This window comes from Amblyomma mixtum, chromosome 3 (assembly GCF_055824585.1).
Source record: "Amblyomma mixtum isolate Tamu chromosome 3, ASM5582458v1, whole genome shotgun sequence".
NCBI lineage: Eukaryota > Metazoa > Arthropoda > Arachnida > Ixodida > Ixodidae > Amblyomma > Amblyomma mixtum.
In genome coordinates, this window is record NC_143014.1 from 409,710,853 (window position 1) to 409,727,521 (window position 16,669).

At 49.8% G+C, this 16,669-nt stretch overlaps 1 long non-coding RNA gene across 1 annotated transcript; it reads left to right on the forward strand.

The window, feature by feature from the left end:
• Positions 1–762: 762 nt before the first annotated feature.
• On the forward strand, positions 763–3,567 carry LOC149357604 (uncharacterized). The gene is made up of 3 exons (XR_016289913.1): positions 763–1,606; positions 3,014–3,110; positions 3,466–3,567. It is a non-coding gene; the product is annotated as an uncharacterized LOC149357604 (long non-coding RNA).
• Positions 3,568–16,669: the final 13,102 nt, after the last annotated feature.

The following is a 16,669-nucleotide window of genomic DNA, read 5'->3' on the forward strand; positions in this document are numbered from 1 at the left end:
AATAATACGTCTAGTTATGGCATGTATTGGCCACTGATCCGGATCATGAGCCGAAAATAACTGGAAAAATAAGACTGGAGTGGAGTGCTTAAGGCAACTTCTCTCAGATCATGAATAGCAGTTTGCCATTTACCCGCTGCTGTGTCGCAGGGGTTAAGGCGCTAGTCTACCAAGCCAGGGTACCCAGTTGTAAACCCGACCGCGGCGGCCGCATTTCGATGAAGGCTGAACGCGAAAGGCGCCCGGTGTGCTGTGTAATATCAGTGCACGCTAAAGATTCCCAGGGGGTCGAAATTATTCTGGAGAAAGGTCGGCATCTCTTTCTCTCTTTCTTCTTTCACTCCCACCTTCCTCCCTTTCCTTGCAGCACAGTTCAGGTGTCCACTGAGATATGTGTGACAGATACTGCACCATTTCCTTTCCTCAAAAACAAATTTACCAGTTTACTACTATCCCTCAACAGAAAAGTAAACAATATCTGTATTTTACTGGTACTCATCTATGAGTCAGAAATGTGGAGGCTAACAAAGAGGGTTCCGCTTAAGTTAAGGACAACGCAGCGAGCTATGCAAAGAAAAATGATAGATGTAACGTTAAGAGCTCAGAAGGGGGGGGCGAGAGATCAAACGCGAGTTAAAGATATCCTACTCGAAATCGAGAGGAAAAAATGGGTTTGGGCAGGGCATGTAATGCGAAGGCAAGATAACCGCTGGTCCTTAAAGTTGACGGAGTGGATTCCAAGAGAAGTCAAGCAGAGCAGGGAGCGGCAGAAGGTTAGATGGGCAGATGAGATCAAGAAGTTTGTGGGGATACAGTGGCAGCAATTGGCAAAAAAAAAACAGTTAATTGGAGAGATGTGGGAGAGTCTTTTGCCCTGCAGTGGGCAGAGTCAGGCTGATGATGATGGTCATACCATCCTAGTGTAAATATGTATGTGTTCTACCAGAAGTACATTGAGTTAAAAATGTAGACTGAGGATACGGATGTCACTACTTAGTAAGCTAGGCTAGGTGATGCTGGATGACTTGTTCTGTGAGCTTTCAGCCTCCTTTTGCCTTGAGAAGCTCCTCGTAACATCTTTGCATCATTCACTTTTAACTTAATGTGCACGATATATCGGTGTATGTCATAATTGCTTATTAGAGCATGCAGCCATTTTGCTGCTTGAGTGTCAGGGAAAATCAGGGCAATAAGAAACATGTTTAAATATTACTCTTCCTTGATTAACACTTGTCAGCCATCTGTAAAGGTGTCCCTTGGTTTCAATTTGCCAAGTAAATTGGAATTGGCAGTACATGATTGAATGTACATACACTAGTGCATGCATGCACATGTATGCTATGTCAGCTGCGCCATGCATATACATAATATTTGCTTCTGCAGGTCCACTTGGGTCATGACAGTTACACTGCACCGGCTACTTGGGAGAGGCTCTTGGCCTTGCCTGGGGACTCTGCCTTCTGCAAGCAGTTGGCCGTGAGCATCTGGGGAAGCGACGTGCTTTCCCAGAGGACATTGACGGGAACACTTTCTAACAATGCCCGTTCTAAAGGGGCAACAAAAGTGTTCCCGCCACTGTCCCCTGTAAAGGTGGCTGCAGTGTCAGGTGAGCTGAAAATTGTAATACAGGTTTCACGTGTGACTACCCTTTGAATTTTATTGGTGCCACCAGAAGAGTGTAATTTGCAAAAATCGCAGACCTCCCTCTTTATCTCTTAGCACTCCACATCTTTTCAGAGTACTTCCTAAGCATTGTTCTTCCATTCTGAGCAGCAATAAAAAAAAGCCAGCACGTGCACCGTATAAACGTGTATAAGGGATGCACTTGTGTACAGGCCGAAGTAAACACTAAAAGAGAGTGTGTAAGGGCGCACACAGACTTTCCATGAACCACGTGGGAATAGCCTTCGAAATGCATGTGCTCAGGCACTTGCAGGTGCTGCCAACAGATGGCGCCCTAGGCCGCGGGTCATCATCAGTAACTTTTTCCTCTGCCACGAGCTCCCGCTCTCTGTATGAGCATCAGTATCTCCAACTTTTTGTTGCTGTCAAAGCCACAGAAGTTGTGGTAGTGTGGTAGTTTTATGTAGTTGTGTGTTTTGTGTGCTACCGCCGAGCATTGCAATTTTAGCAAGGTGGGCAAGCACCTTAATAACTTACACAGCTGGGAATTCGCCCTTAAACGCAGCAAGCGTGTGACAAGCAGAAAATTCGATGTGGATGAGAAATCCATCCAGCGATGGTGCAACCAGAAGGGTGCGTTAAGGAACACAAGCTGCAAAAAAATGCGATTTCTGAGGCAAGCCCTGCAAATTCCCCCGAACTGCAAGGGCTGCTCTGCTATGTTATGGAAGTGAGGAACAGTACACGTTGACAACGGACTTGCTGTGTGACTTCCTGTGGGATGAGCATGCACCAGAGCACAGCCCCAGCTCTTATTCAGAAGACTCAAGGAGTGATGACTGAATGTAGAATAACTGTCACTCTTTCCCTGATTTGTGTGTTTTTGCTTAAAAAGAAAATTTTTTTGCACATTTCGAATATGGGCTGCAACCCGAAAATTGGCCCTCATATATGGAAAAAAAGTGCGACCCTTACACACGTTTATTCGATCTTTTTATTTCGTTTAGTGTTTCATTGCGGGATTGAATAGTCTGCAATTTTCCTATAAATCTAAGCATGCATTTAAGACCCATTGGAAAATTTCATTCACTGTCATGAGCTTGTATTGCTTGGTAAAGTTTTCTGCGCTGTAGTACAGAAGAAGTTTGATAAAGTTTTGAAATTGTGTTTTTTCTTAAATTTGGCTGTGAGTTTCACGCTGAGGTACAAGTAAAAGTGCATAAGAACGAGTTACCAAATTAGACGGCCAGTTTTATTCTATGTTGCCCAATGATTTTAATTTGAGCAATTTTTTGGGGGAGCAGAATTTTCTAGACTTGGGGTCCTAGAGGCCTAGCTTCCCTCAGGGTTTTTTTTCTTTTTTGCAGATTCCTTCCGGTATTTCCTTAAGTTGAAGGGTTGCCCTCCTGAAGAATTTACGCGGCGGCACAAGAAGGTGGCTCGGTATTTGGCACAGAAATGCTCTGATCTGCGCCGCTCATAATTCAGTGAGTATTTTTTGCCCACAGCAAAGAATTCATTGCTAGTGCATGAAAGGTAAATGCATATACAGTTAGTTGCTCTCCCGTAAGTTCATTCGAGAGCTGCACATGATGCAAAACTGCAAGAAAACATTTACTTTACTCTTACTTGAGCCCTACTCACCTGCTGATTTGTAGATACCTCTTTAGTGGCTCTGTAAGAGCAGTAGCTGAAAGAGTGTGCAGCTGAATGGATAGCATTTAACGTGCATAAAGTAACTGTGTAATATACACGTGTCATTACCATGCCATTATTAGGTGTACCCTTTCACGGTGTACCCTTATTGCAGAGCTTAAGTGTCCCCTTAAATTTTTTTCCCAGGTTCGACCAGCCGAGAGTAGAAGCCACCAAGGCATCGTGGGATTTGTGCCATTAACAGAGTAGCCTGAAATATTTTGTGCAATAAAGTCAGCATTAAATTTGTTTTTGGCATGGCATTGCTTTGGGGTGCATGCATTGAGCTCACTGCTCTGCAGCTACCCATGCGTGTGCAGGCTTTGAGAACAATTCTGGAGTCCTGACGACACAACACAACAGGACAGAAGACACAACAGGACAGAAGACACAACAGCACAGAAGACACAACAGGACAGAAGGCACAACAGGACAGAAGGCACAACAGGACAGAAGACACAACAGGACAGGACACAACAGGACAGAAGACAGACAACATGCCAAAAACATGACAGGACAGGAGACAGAAACACAACAGAAATTTTCTGTTGTAATCCTGTAGTGTTTTTTGACTGGGAAGTGACTCTCGCTGTCAGGGGTTCGGTGATCGCGCAATTGATTGATTGATTACAAACATCTTTATTTCTTCAATGTTCTCAGAACATGTGGGTGGGCCGCCTAGTGCGGTAGTCCACTGGCTGCTGCTGCTGCGCTGGCCCTCCCCACATGACAGTAGACATGATATGATAAGTTATCACGTGGTTTGAGCGTTATCTTCTGCTCCACCAGCAAGAGAAAAATTTAAGCGGTCGTAATTGGCTATTGATCGTTGATTATCCCAAAACGTACCTATACACTATTAGAAATACATTCGGGAAGGACATAGTAGTTTAGGACGCTTATAATATTCAAAACACACACCGTGAAATAATCAAGCCTATTAACTTTTCCCTTCTGCTGAAAGGCGAAAAGTTCGGCTCTGAGTTCAACGTGTGAGATCCGTTCACTAGAAAAATGTCATCCTACTCCTTGCTGGGCCGCAAGCGGTAGGATGTTGACGTGCCACTGGTCGGTATCGGTCAGCTCTGTGGGTGGGCGTCCTGCCTTGGTACGGAACAAAGTGAGAAACGACTGCCCTACACCAGTACTCCGGAAGAGCCCCGTCTTCGCAAACCAGACCTGCTGTAGGAGAACTTGGAGTTGCTCAGCGCCCAAGTTGCACGAAGGACTTCTTGGCGACATCCAGTCCGGGTGTGCTGCCGCTCATTTTTTCTGCGCCTCCGCGTGCGCGACGACGCCTTTCGGCTGCGAGCAACTAGCACCGACTTTTGGAAAGCACGGCGGCCACAGCTCGCGAGCGCCATGTGGTTTTCCGCACTAGATCTCGCCCCCACAGCTCGCGGCGCATCATGGAGGAAGGAAAATGTCCTTTTTCCATGGTAACTCGGCGTTGAGCTAGTGCGCCGGCGGCGGCCGGGACAGGCGACTGGGAGAATGGAGTGAATAATTTCACTGCGACGAGTTTTCAGTGGGTGGTCGGCTCGACTAGATCGCCTTTATGGCTTTGGAAACAGCAGCACTGACGAAGGTCTACGCAGAGTCCTCCCCGTTAATCGGCGTGTCAGCGCGCGCTCATTTCTTTTTGCCTTCATATGCATTTTGTTTTCATATGTATTTTTTTGCAAAGGGCAAGCACTCCGCCGCTTCCCTCCAGCCCCGCGCGCTGCATAGCAGGAACTTTGGACAGTAAATAATTAGCACTGTTTGTGGACCTCGTAGGGCGCTGTTAGAGCAGCACCGTCGCGTGAAGTGTTTCGCCCGTGTCGCTTGCTTGGTCCTGCATACACAGAAAATTTTACGCGTCGCCCGGAAGTACACCCGCGACTGGCAAATCGGACTCCGCCGTGCACGCTTCTGGGGTTCTGATCTATGTGCTCCCCCCCGCCTCTGTCTTGGCCTCAAAACGCGGACCGACTTGGCCAGAGAAAATATTCAATTTGCTGTGCCCGTAAGGCAGCGCAGCAAAATTAAAGAAAAATGAACACTCTGCTAGTTGGTAAAAGAGGGCTAACAACACTTGGAACGGGCTACGCGCAGAGCTAGCACAGACAAACTTTATTTAGTTCAGATAAGTGGCAGGAGGGCGGACTTGCCCCCCACCCTCCCCCCCGCGTCCTTGAAAACCGGCCGAGATCCCTCGGGACCTGGCGGCTTCGAAGGCTAGTCTTACGACGGTCTTATGCTCTTCCAGGTCCTATGGCTGCGTGGCGATACCACCCAGGACTCCTTACTGACAGCTGCAGCGGTGGATTGGGCGCATGCAATCGTCATATGGGCTGGGCAGCTCCTCTGCAGGGCGAAATGCCGCGTCGGACCGCGGGTACGGGCGCTCGATGCGAGGCGCCGCTGTAACATCGTTGATGCAGACGACTCATTAAGATTTAGACTACTTGTTGCATAAATTATTGCTACCTCACAACAGAAAAAATAAAATACTACTTTTTACTCTAACGCGAAATATATCTGCGATAAGAAATGCATAGTTGCCATGATGAGCACAAACGTCTGGCCACAATGCCTCAAAAATTTGAAAGCTCAACAACAATGTCTTTGTTGTAAGCTTGGAGCTCACACTGTTTTACTTGCTGCAGAAATGAGGTTCCTTTTGTCTCAGCAAATAATAAGTTCCCACTAAGCATTTTTAGTACAAGCGGGAAGTGATAGTTTTCGATCAGAAATCTGGCCACCAAGGTTGTTCACGTAAGTCTGGCAACAAAGTAAAAAATTTGAAACAAATGTTAAATATTGTTATAAAATACTTAGGCAGCTACAAATTTTGAATTTATAAAACACAGAACATATCCGCGAATAGAAATAGTTGCATTATGAGCACAAACGTCTGGCCACACGGCATAAAAAATCTGAAAGCTCAACAACAATGTCTTTGTTGTAAGATTGGAACTTACGCTGTTTTGATTGCTGCGGAAATGAGGCTGTTTTTGTGTCAGCAAATAGTATGTTGCCACTGAGCATTTTTAGTAAAAGTGGGAAGTGATAGTTTTCGTTCCGAAATCTGGCCACCAAGGTTATTCACGTAAGTCTGGCAACAGTCTAAATTTTGAAACAAATGTTAAATTTTGTTATAAAATATTTATGCAGCTGCAAATTTGGAATTAATAAAATTTCTTTAGTTTGCATCGTTGCACATAATCGTTTGGTTTAATTTTTAGGCATTTGAAGGCCATAACTTCTACTACACTTGTGCACAACTCTGCAGGGTTGTCGCCAGTTGGTTCAGTGACTCTCGCTGTCAGGGGTTCGGTGATCGCGCGATTGATTGATTGATTACAAACATCTTTATTTCTTCAATGTTTTCAGAACATGTGGGTGGGCCGCCTAGTGCGGTAGTCCACTGGCTGCTGCTGCTGCGCTGGCCCTCCCCACATGACAGTAGACATGACATGATAAGTTATCACGTGGTTTGAGCGTTATCTTCTGCTCCACCAGCAAGAGTAAAATTTAACCGGTCGTAATTGGCTATTGATCGTTGATTATCCCAAAACGTACCTATACACTATTAGAAATACACTCGGGAAGGACATAGTAATTTAGTACGCTTATAATATTCAAAACACACACCGTAAAATACTCAAGCCTTTTAGCTTTTCCCTTCTGCTGAAAGGCGACCAGTTCGGCTCTGGGTTCAACGTGGGAGATCGGTTCACTAGAAAAATGTCATCCTACTGCTTGCTGGGCCGCAAGCAGTAGGATGTTGACGTGCCACTGGTCGGTATCGGTCAGCTCCGTGGGTGGGCGTCCTGCCTTGGTACGGAACAAAGTGAGAAACGACTGCCCTACACCAATACTCCGGAAGAGCCCCGTCTTCGCAAACCAGACCTGCTGTAGGAGAACTTGGCATTGCTCAGCGCCCAAGTTGCACGAAGGACTTCTTGGCGACATCCAGTCCGGGTGTGCTGCCGCTCATTTTTTCTGCGCCTCCGCGCGCGCGACGACGCCTTTCGGCTGCGAACAACTAGCACCGACTTTTGGAAAGCACGGCGGCCACAGCTCGCGAGCGCCAAGCGGTTTCCCGCACTAGATCTCGCCCCCACAGCTCGCGGCGCATCATGGAGGAAGGAAAATGTCCGTTTTCCATGGAAACTCGGCGTTGAGCGAGTGCGCCGGCGGCCGCCGGGACAGGCGACTGGGAGAATGGAGTGAATAATTTCACTGCGACTAGTTTACAGTGGGTGGTCGGCTCGACTAGATCGCCTTTATGGCTTTGGAAACAGCAGCACTGACGAAGGTCTACGCAGAGAGCTCCCCGTTAATCGGCGTGTCTGCGCGCGCTCATTTCTTTTTGCCTTCTTATGCATTTTGTTTTCATATGTATTTTTTTGCAAAGGGCAAGCACTCCGCCGCTTCCCTCCAGCCCCGCGCGCTGCATAGCAGGAACTTTGGACAGTAAATATTTAGCACTGTTTTTGTGGACCTCGTAGGGCGCTGTTAGAGCAGCACCGTCACGTGAAGTGTTTCGCCCGTGTCGCTTGCTTGGTCCTGCATACACAGAAAATTTTACGCATCGCCCGGAAGTACACCCGCGACTGGCAAATCGGACTCCGCCGTGCGCGCTTCTGGGGTTCTGATCTATGTGCGCCCCGCCCGCCTATGTCTTGGCCTCAAAACGCGGACCTACTTGGCCAGAGAAAATATTCAATTTGCTGTGGCCGTAAGGCAGCGCAGCAAAATTAAAGAAAAATGAACACTCTGCTAGTTGGTAATAAAGGACTAACAACACTTGGAACGGGCTACGCGCAGAGCTAGCACAGACAAACTTTATTTAGTTCAGATAAGTGGCATGAGGGCGGACTTCCCCCCCACCCTCCCCCCCGCGTCCTTGTCAACCGGCCGAGCTGCCTCGGGACCTGGCGGCTTCGAAGGCTTGTCTTACGACGGTCTTATGCTCTTCCAGGTCCTATGGCTGCGTGGCGATACCACCCAGGACTCCTTACTGACAGCTGCAGCGGTGGATTGGGCGCATGCAAACGTCATATGGGCTGGGCAGCTCCTCTGCAGGGCGAAATTCCGCGTCGGACCGCGGGTAAGGGCGCTCGATGCGAGGCGCCGCTGTAACATCGTTGATGCAGACGACTCACTAAGATTTAGACTAGATGTTGCATAAATTATTGCTACCTCACAACAGAAAAAAATAAAATAATACTTTTTACTCTAACGCGAAACATATCTGCGATAAGAAATGCATAGTTGCCACGATGAGCACAAACGTCTGGCCACAATGCATCAAAAATTTTAAAGCTCAACAACAATGTCTTTGTTGTAAGCTTGGAACTCACACTGTTTTCCTTGCTGCAGAAATGAGGTTCCTTTTGTTTCAGCAAATAATATGTTGCCACTGAGCATTTTTAGTAAAAGTGGGAAGTGATAGTTTTCGTTCAGAAATCTGGCCACCAAGGTTATTCACGTAAGTCTGGCAACAGTCTAAATTTTGAAACAAATGTTAAATTTTGTTATAAAATATTCATGCAGCTGCAAATTTGGAATTAATAAATTTTGTTTAGTTTGCATCGTTGCACATAATAGTTTGGCGTAATTTTTAGGCATTTCAAGCCCATAACTTCTACTACACTTGTGCACAACTCTGCAGGGTTGTCGCCTGTTGGTTCAGTGACTCTCGCTGTCAGGGGTTCGGTGATCGCGCGATTGATTGATTGATTACAAACATCTTTATTTCTTCAATGTTCTCAGAACATGTGGGTGGGCCGCCTAGTGCGGTAGTCCACTGGCTGCTGCTGCTGCGCTGGCCCTCCCCACATGACAGTAGACATGACATGATAAGTTATCACGTGGTTTGAGCGTTATCTTCTGCTCCACCAGCAAGAGTAAAACTTAACCGGTCGTAATTGGCTATATTGATCGTTGATTATCCCAAAACGTACCTATACACTATTTGAAATGCATTCGGGAAGGACATAGTAATTTAGGACGCTTATAATATTCAAAACACACACCGTGAAATACTCAAGCCTTTTAGCTTTTCCCTTCTGCTGAAAGGCGACCAGTTCGGCTCTGAGTTCAACGTGTGAGATCGGTTCACTAGAAAAATGTCATCCTACTGCTTGCTGGGCCGCAAGCAGTAGGATGTTGACGTGCCACTGGTCGGTATCGGTCAGCTCCGTGGGTGGGCGTCCTGCCTTGGTACGGAACAAAGTGAGAAACGACTGCCCTACACCAATACTCCGGAAGAGCCCCGTCTTCGCAAACCAGACCTGCTGTAGGAGAACTTGGCATTGCTCAGCGCCCATGTTGCACGAAGGACTTCTTGGCGACATCCAGTCCGGGTGTGCTGCGAGAGAGAGAGAGAACAACTTTTATTTAGAAAGCCTGCAGAGTCGGTTAGGCTCCCTCCAAGCAGGGAGGACAAGCTTTTACAGCGACGCGGCCACTACGTCAATCTCGTGCGTTGTGCTCCTTGAGGTCTTGTTACGTCCCTCGCTACTTCCGCGGGTTCGAGAGGGCCGCCGCCCCCTTCCTGGGGGTGCCGCCCCCTCTCCTCGGTTTCGCTCGGTCGCTCCCTCTCGAGAGCTGCCGAGACCTGCTGGACGGCCTTGAGTTGTGTCTTTTGATCACAGCTCCTCGTTGCAGCCTCTAGCTGCGGCGGGATCGTCGTCTTCTCGCTGGCTTCGCGCGGATTTACGCTACAGTCCCAAAGGATGTTAGCCGCGGTGGCTATCTCCTTCGCGCACAGTCTGCATATGTCGCTCGCGTGCACACTCGGACACACGTGCTTAGCTAGCACCGGGGTGAGCAGGGACCCCGTCTGTAACTGTCTATATAACATTGCCTCCTTCCGGGTAAGCCCCGCGTGAGGTGGATGATGATGAAAAGCCTTTATTTAATAAAAGAGGTGAGGCTTTCTTAAAGAGCCCCGCAATGGGTGGAGTCCCTATTCTGGGACCCCATTGGTTGAAGCCGCCAGCTTAGCCCTCTTGACCAAAGCCTTTTGGGCCAGAAGGTCCAAGCAGCCAAGGAGGGCCGCCTCCCATTCCTCTCTGGTAGGGTTGGGGTGGGGGGAGAGAGCTGAGTTGCGCTGGCAAGCCCAAACCATGTGGTAGGTGTCAGCCACCTCGCCACAGTGTTTGCGCCTGCCAGTGAACGCGGGATCGAAGTGTTTTAATACTGCCGGGCACAGCATTGTGTTAGTGAATAGTCTAAGTAGAACGCGTTCGTTTGCTTTCCCCAGTCCCTTTGCAGGGGCTGGGTACACGCGGTGCCTATCCTTATAATAAGATGTTATGTCTTTGAACGAGAGTAAAGAGCCACCTTCAGGTTTCAGGTGCTCAGGAGCCAATGGGAACGCCCGGTGAATGAGTGCTCGGGCCGCCGCGTCTGCAGCTTCGTTTCCTGCTAGGCCCTGATGGCCCGGAGTCCAAACTATGCAGCGGGGAGTAGGATCGGTGTCTCGGCTGCAGTTCCTTAGTATTCGTTCAGCTAGTGGAGTTATCCAGCCAGCCTCATAATTTTTACACGCCGAACGCGAATCTGTTATGATGTGTTTTGATTTGGTATCAGAAGCAGCTAGGGCGATAGCAACCTCTTCAGCTTGTGTTGTGCCTGGGGCTTGAAAGGAGAGACCATCCACCTGTATTTCTTGATGTATGACCGCGGCAGTGTACCACCCCCCGTGGGTCGGTCCGGCTACATCTATGTAGTAGACACCTTGCTTGTTGCCATAGTGGCGCGCTAAGGCTTCCGCCCTAGCCTGGCGACGACCACTGTGGTCTTCCTTATCCATCTTAGTGGGGAGGGGTCGAACTCTGACGGCGCGTCTCCAGAGTTCGGGCACTCGGACCCGCTCCTGAATGTGTAAATCGTGTTGGATGTGAAGCCGGGCTAGCAAGTCCCGGCCCGACTTCGTTTGGGCTAGCCTCGTGTATTGATTTGTGAGATGGGCTTCCTTGAGCTCCTGAAAGGTGTTCACCACTCCCACTGCAAGAAGTCTCGCATTGGAGGTGGAGACAGGAAGGTCAAGTGCCCTCTTCATCATTTTACGGAGTATTACCTCAACTTTGTCTTCGTCGTGCTTCCGCAAGTGTAGATAAGGGACCGAATAGAGAATTCGGCTGATTACGAAAGCATGCCCCAGCCGAACTGCATCCTTGCTTCGCAAACCCCCTCTCTTATTGGAGACGCGACGGACCATACGGCCCACCTGGTCTCCGATTTTGCGGAGCTTGTGCAATGTTGTGTCTACTCTTCTTTGGCTATTGATGAAGAGTCCGAGTATTCGAATTTCTTTGGCCTCATGTATGGGGCCACTTGTTAAGGAGAGATGTATTTTGGTATTGTCCTTAGGTGATGCCCTAAGGTGTACAAATTCAGATTTGCTGGGTGCGCATTGGAGACCACAGTGCCCTGCGTAGCGATCCACTACGTGAGCGGCTGCTTGCAGGCATTACTCCATGCGCCCTAAGTTTCCCTCTGTGGCCCAGATCGTGATATCATCGGCATACAGCGCATGCCGTATGCCGTAAATACCCTGCAACTGGTCCGGGAGATGGAGCATCGCCAAATTAAAGAGTAGGGGGGATAGCACCGCGCCTTGTGGTGTCCCCCGCGTACCCATTTGATACGGACCCTATTCTGCCTCTTGGATTTTGATTAATGCGGTTCGATGGGTGAGAAAGTCTTTCATATAGTTGAAAGTGTTGCGGCCACAGTGGGTCTCACTGAGGTGTGTCAGTATGACGCTGTGTTTGATATTGTCGAAGGCTCCTTTCAAGTCTAAGGCAAGGACGACCTTGTCATTATGTGGATGTTCAACTGGTTGTATTATGTCTCTGTTGAGTTGGAGGAGTATGTCCTGTGCCGACGTATGTGAGCGAAAGCCGAACATAGTGTCTGGAAACGTATTCCGTTGTTCCAAGTATTCGGAGAGCCTATCCCGCACCATTGTCTCCATTAGCTTGCCCACACACGAGGTGAGCGAGATAGGCCTCAAGTTGTCTGCGTTGATTTCCTTTCCCGCCTTGGGGATGAAGGTTACTAGAGATGTTTTCCAGTCCAGAGGGAGCGGGGTTTCGCCCTTCCATATAGTGTTGATGTATTCCAGAAGGGCCTCATACGCCTGGTCAGGGAGATTGGCCAGAAGCTTGACTGTGACCTTGTCCCGTCCAGGCGCAGTGCCCCTTCTCATTTTAGCCAGGGCTGCCTTGAGGTGAAAGAGTTGGAACGGTTCGTCTAACTCAGGATTATCTTTGCCTGCGTAAAGATACTCCTGACCACAAGGGTCCTGTTTGCAGCAGAGATACTTGTCCCTGAGTGTGTCTGCGAGTTGTGTTGTGCTGCCCTTGAAATTATGAAGTGCTCGTTGTAAGTGGCGCTGTGTTTCGCCCCGGGTCTGCGCGGGGTCTATAAGGCTGCGGAAAAGCCTCCAATTGTTCTTCCCGGACATCTGCCTGGCAGCCGTGTTACAGCGATCTATCCAGTTGGCGTCAGCAAGTTTTGAGGCATACTGAGCTGCTTTGTGAGTGAGATCTAGGATGCGCTTCTTGAGTGTTCTGTTATGTTTCTGTCTTTTCCAACGTTTCGTGAGACTGCGGCGGGCTTCCCAGATGTGGAGTAGATGGTTGTCCACCGCTGGGCAGTCCTCCGTGGTTTGTATCTGTGTTTCGTGTTTCTTGAGTGTTGTCATAAGTGTTTGGGCCCACTGCTCGTATCCATCTTTAACCAGGCTGGTTGTGGGCAGGGACTTTCTGAAAGCCTGCCAGTCTGGGAGTCGAGCCTGTGTGAGTGGCCTTTTGAGAGGCCGCGTGTGAATTAGTGTGTTAATGATGCAGTGGTCACTGCCTAGCGTGTCTTCTGTATTGTTCCATTCCACGAGTTGGATGTGTTTGGAAAGTGTGAGATCGGGACACGTGTTCCGAGTCACAGAGTTTCCCATTCGTGTGGGATGTGCTGTGTCGGTCCGGAGGGTGATGCCTAGCGTAGAGATAAGCTCCACTAGCTTTCTACCTCGCGCCTCCCCCTTTTTGTAGCCCCATAATTGGTTGGGGGCATTGAAATCGCCCACAATCAATAATGGGTCCCGACCCGCTATCTTCAGTGCCCGGCTGAAGATATCTGAGAAAGTAATATGTTTTAGCTTTGGCGGACAGTATATATTCAGTATGTGTACAGGGGGGTCAGAGCGTCGCAGGGGTAACACGGTGACCATAGTGTACGAGTATGTTATATCTATGTGGAGGTCTACCTCCTGTGCTGTGTATGACTTATGTACAAGGATACAGGTGGATGGGTCCCGCTGAAATGTGTTAAATCCAGAAATTTTTGCTGAAGCCCCAGGTTCTTGAAGCGCGACGATGGCGGCAAGAAATTCTAATGTTTCTAGGTAAAGGCGTAGGTGTGCTCGTTTCGCGTGGTCGCGAAAACCTCTACAATTCCATTGTATTACGGCCAAAGGTTCCTGTTTTGTTTTATGAGGTGTCCGTTTACTGCCCTGAGCCATGATGAAGGCTAGAGGCTGGCTGGCTCACCCCACTCACTGCATTGGTGTTCTGCACCGTAGCGAGGAGGTTATCCTCATTCTCTTCCTCAATAGCGTCGCGGCAAATTTTGGATGGGCGGCCTACTTCCTTTACGGGTCCTGCGCGCCTAAATAATTTTGGGCTAGTCTGTATCCAGGCTTTAATGTTTTGGGTGACTTGCTGAGTAATGGACACAGTTAGTTGCTGAGTTATGGTTGTTACCAGCTGCTGCATTTGTGTTTGTATAATTTGTGAAATAATCGCTGGTAGTTGGGCCATGTGATCGGCCACATTTTTCTCAATATCTTGTTACGTTCTATCTATCTTGTCTATCTTGTTACGTTCACTCGGCCTCCAGTTGTGGAAGGCGGCCACGTACGTTATGTGGCTAACTGCGAAGGATTGAACGAGCCTAGTCAGGCTCTCCTCCTTCATCCCCGCTTTTCTGTTGGACACCCTCTTGATGAGTCTCATTGCCGCAGCCGCCTTGCCCGCGAGCTTGTTGACCGTGTCACCGTTGACTCGGTTTCGCTGGACGAGCAGCCCGAGTACCCGAATCTTCTCGACCTCCGGTGTTACCTGTCCTCCCGCCGTCTTAACCGTGATCTTGGGACGCTCGTACTTGACTTCCATATTCTTTCTTTTCCTGCACGATCCTTTCGGGAGAATCACCAGCAGTTCTGACTTGGCCGGGGAGCAAACGAGTCCAGACCCGTCCAGCTGCTCCTCGATGGCGTTGACCGCTTCTTGCAGCGTTGTCTCGATGTGTCCGTCGCTTCCTCCCGGTACCCATAGCGTCACGTCGTCGGCGTAGATGGTGTGCCGGACTCCCGCTACTCTTTCTAGCCGGGTGGCCACCCCGATCATCACGAGGATGAAGAGTAGCGTGGAGATCACCGACCCCTGCGGAGTTCCGACGCTGCCCAGCTTCTTCTCTTCGAGCTGTAGGTCTCCCGCACAGATTTCGGTGGTTCGTTCCGTCAGGAAGTCTTTCATGTACTGGTATGTCCTCCTGCCCATGTTTAGCCTGGATACTTGGGCCAGGATAGCCGAGTGCCTCACTTTATCAAAGGCGCTCTGCAAGTCCAGCCCGAGTACGGCTCTGTTGTCCTTGGTGCCCGTCGTATCGTCGATGATCTCGTTCTTCAGTAAGATCATGGCGTCTTGCGTCCCGAGTTTGTTCCGAAACCCGATGATGGAGTTTAGGTAAAGCTCCGATTCTTCCAGGTAACGCTGCCACCTGTTCATGAGAACGTGCTCGAGGACCTTTCCCACGCACGAAGTGAGTGAGATCGGCCTGAGGTTCTCTATGTTGGGCGGCCTGCCAGGCTTGGGGATGAGGATCGTCTTGGTTGCTTTCCATTGCTTGGGTAGCCTTCCTTCTTGCCAGCACTTGTTGTAGAAGTTCGTGAGCGTTTCGATGGCCGCTTCGTTGAGGTTCTTGAGCGCTCTGTTGGTCACTCGATCGGGACCCGCGGCAGACCTTCCATTGAGTTCCTGCAGGGCAACTCTTACTTCCCAGGTGTGGATGTCGCGATCTAGCGTCTCGTTCTCCTTGCCTTGGTAATCCGGGTGTCTTTCCGTGGGGGTGGTCGGCAGGTACTTGGCGTCCAAGCGCCGCTTGACCTCGTCCTCCCCGTGTTCGCAGATTGCCTTGTGTAGGATCCTGGCCAGGTTGTTGTGTTGGTGGCCCTTGGTCTTGGTTTCGTCGAGGAGGTGCCGCAGCATGTTCCACGTCTTGCCCTTGTGCATCTGTCCTTCGGCTTCGTTGCAGGCCTCGTTCCACTGTTGGGTGCATAGCACCCTGCAGTGGACCTCGATCTGCCTGTTGAGCTCGGCGATCTTCTTCCTTAGACTTCGGTTGGTTCGTCGCTTCTGCCACCTCGCCTTTATGGACTGTTTGGCTTCTATCAGGTGGGCCAGCCGACTGTCCATCTTGTCTATCCGTTCGTCCGTCTCTAGCTCTTTGGTGGCTCCTTCCGTCGTCTCAACGACGTTGGCCGCCCATTGCTCGATGTCCGTAATGTCCTCTTGCACCGCGGGTAGCGCCATTCGAAAGGCGTCCCAGTCCGTAATGCGATGCTTTCTTATGCCGGTGTTGCCTTGGCCTTCGAGCAGTATGACGACCTCTACGATGTAGTGATCGCTTCCCAGCTCTTGGCCCGAGTTTCTCCATTTCGCTTCTCTTGATCCTCCTTGAGTTTTGATGAAGGTAAGGTCCGGAGTTGTGTCTCTCGGAACAGATGTGCCGATCCTGGTGGGAAAGGCCGGATCCGTGATTAGGTTCAGTCCGACGTCGGTGGCGTCTTGCATCAGCTCTCTCCCCTTGACCGTCGTTCTGTGGTAGCCCCAGTCTTGGCTCGGTGCGTTAAAGTCTCCGCACACTAAGAGCGTATTGCTTCCCGCGACTGAAGCTGCCTTGTGGAACAGTGCCTTGAATTTCTGTTGTCCGTGGGACGGGTTGCTGTAGACGTTCACCAGGAAAGTGCTCTCCCTCCTCTTCTTTCCCGTGATTACTTCCACCGTGCAGTGTTCGATGGCGCTTCTGCCGATCATTTCGTGTTCCACGAAGGTGATCCCTCTCCTAACGAAGGTGCAGACCCCTCTGCCCTTGCCCTTGGACGTGTCCCTTTTGCTCGGCGGGCTGTCGTGCGACCGGTAGCCCGGTAGTTTCGGCGTCTCTTCGCTGTGTGTTTCTTGAATCATTATGACGTCTGGTTTCCTCGTTAGTTGCTGCAAGTGTTGCTGCAGCACTGCTCTCTTGCCGGTAAAGCCGTTGCAGTTCCAGTGCCAGACCAAGAGGTCTC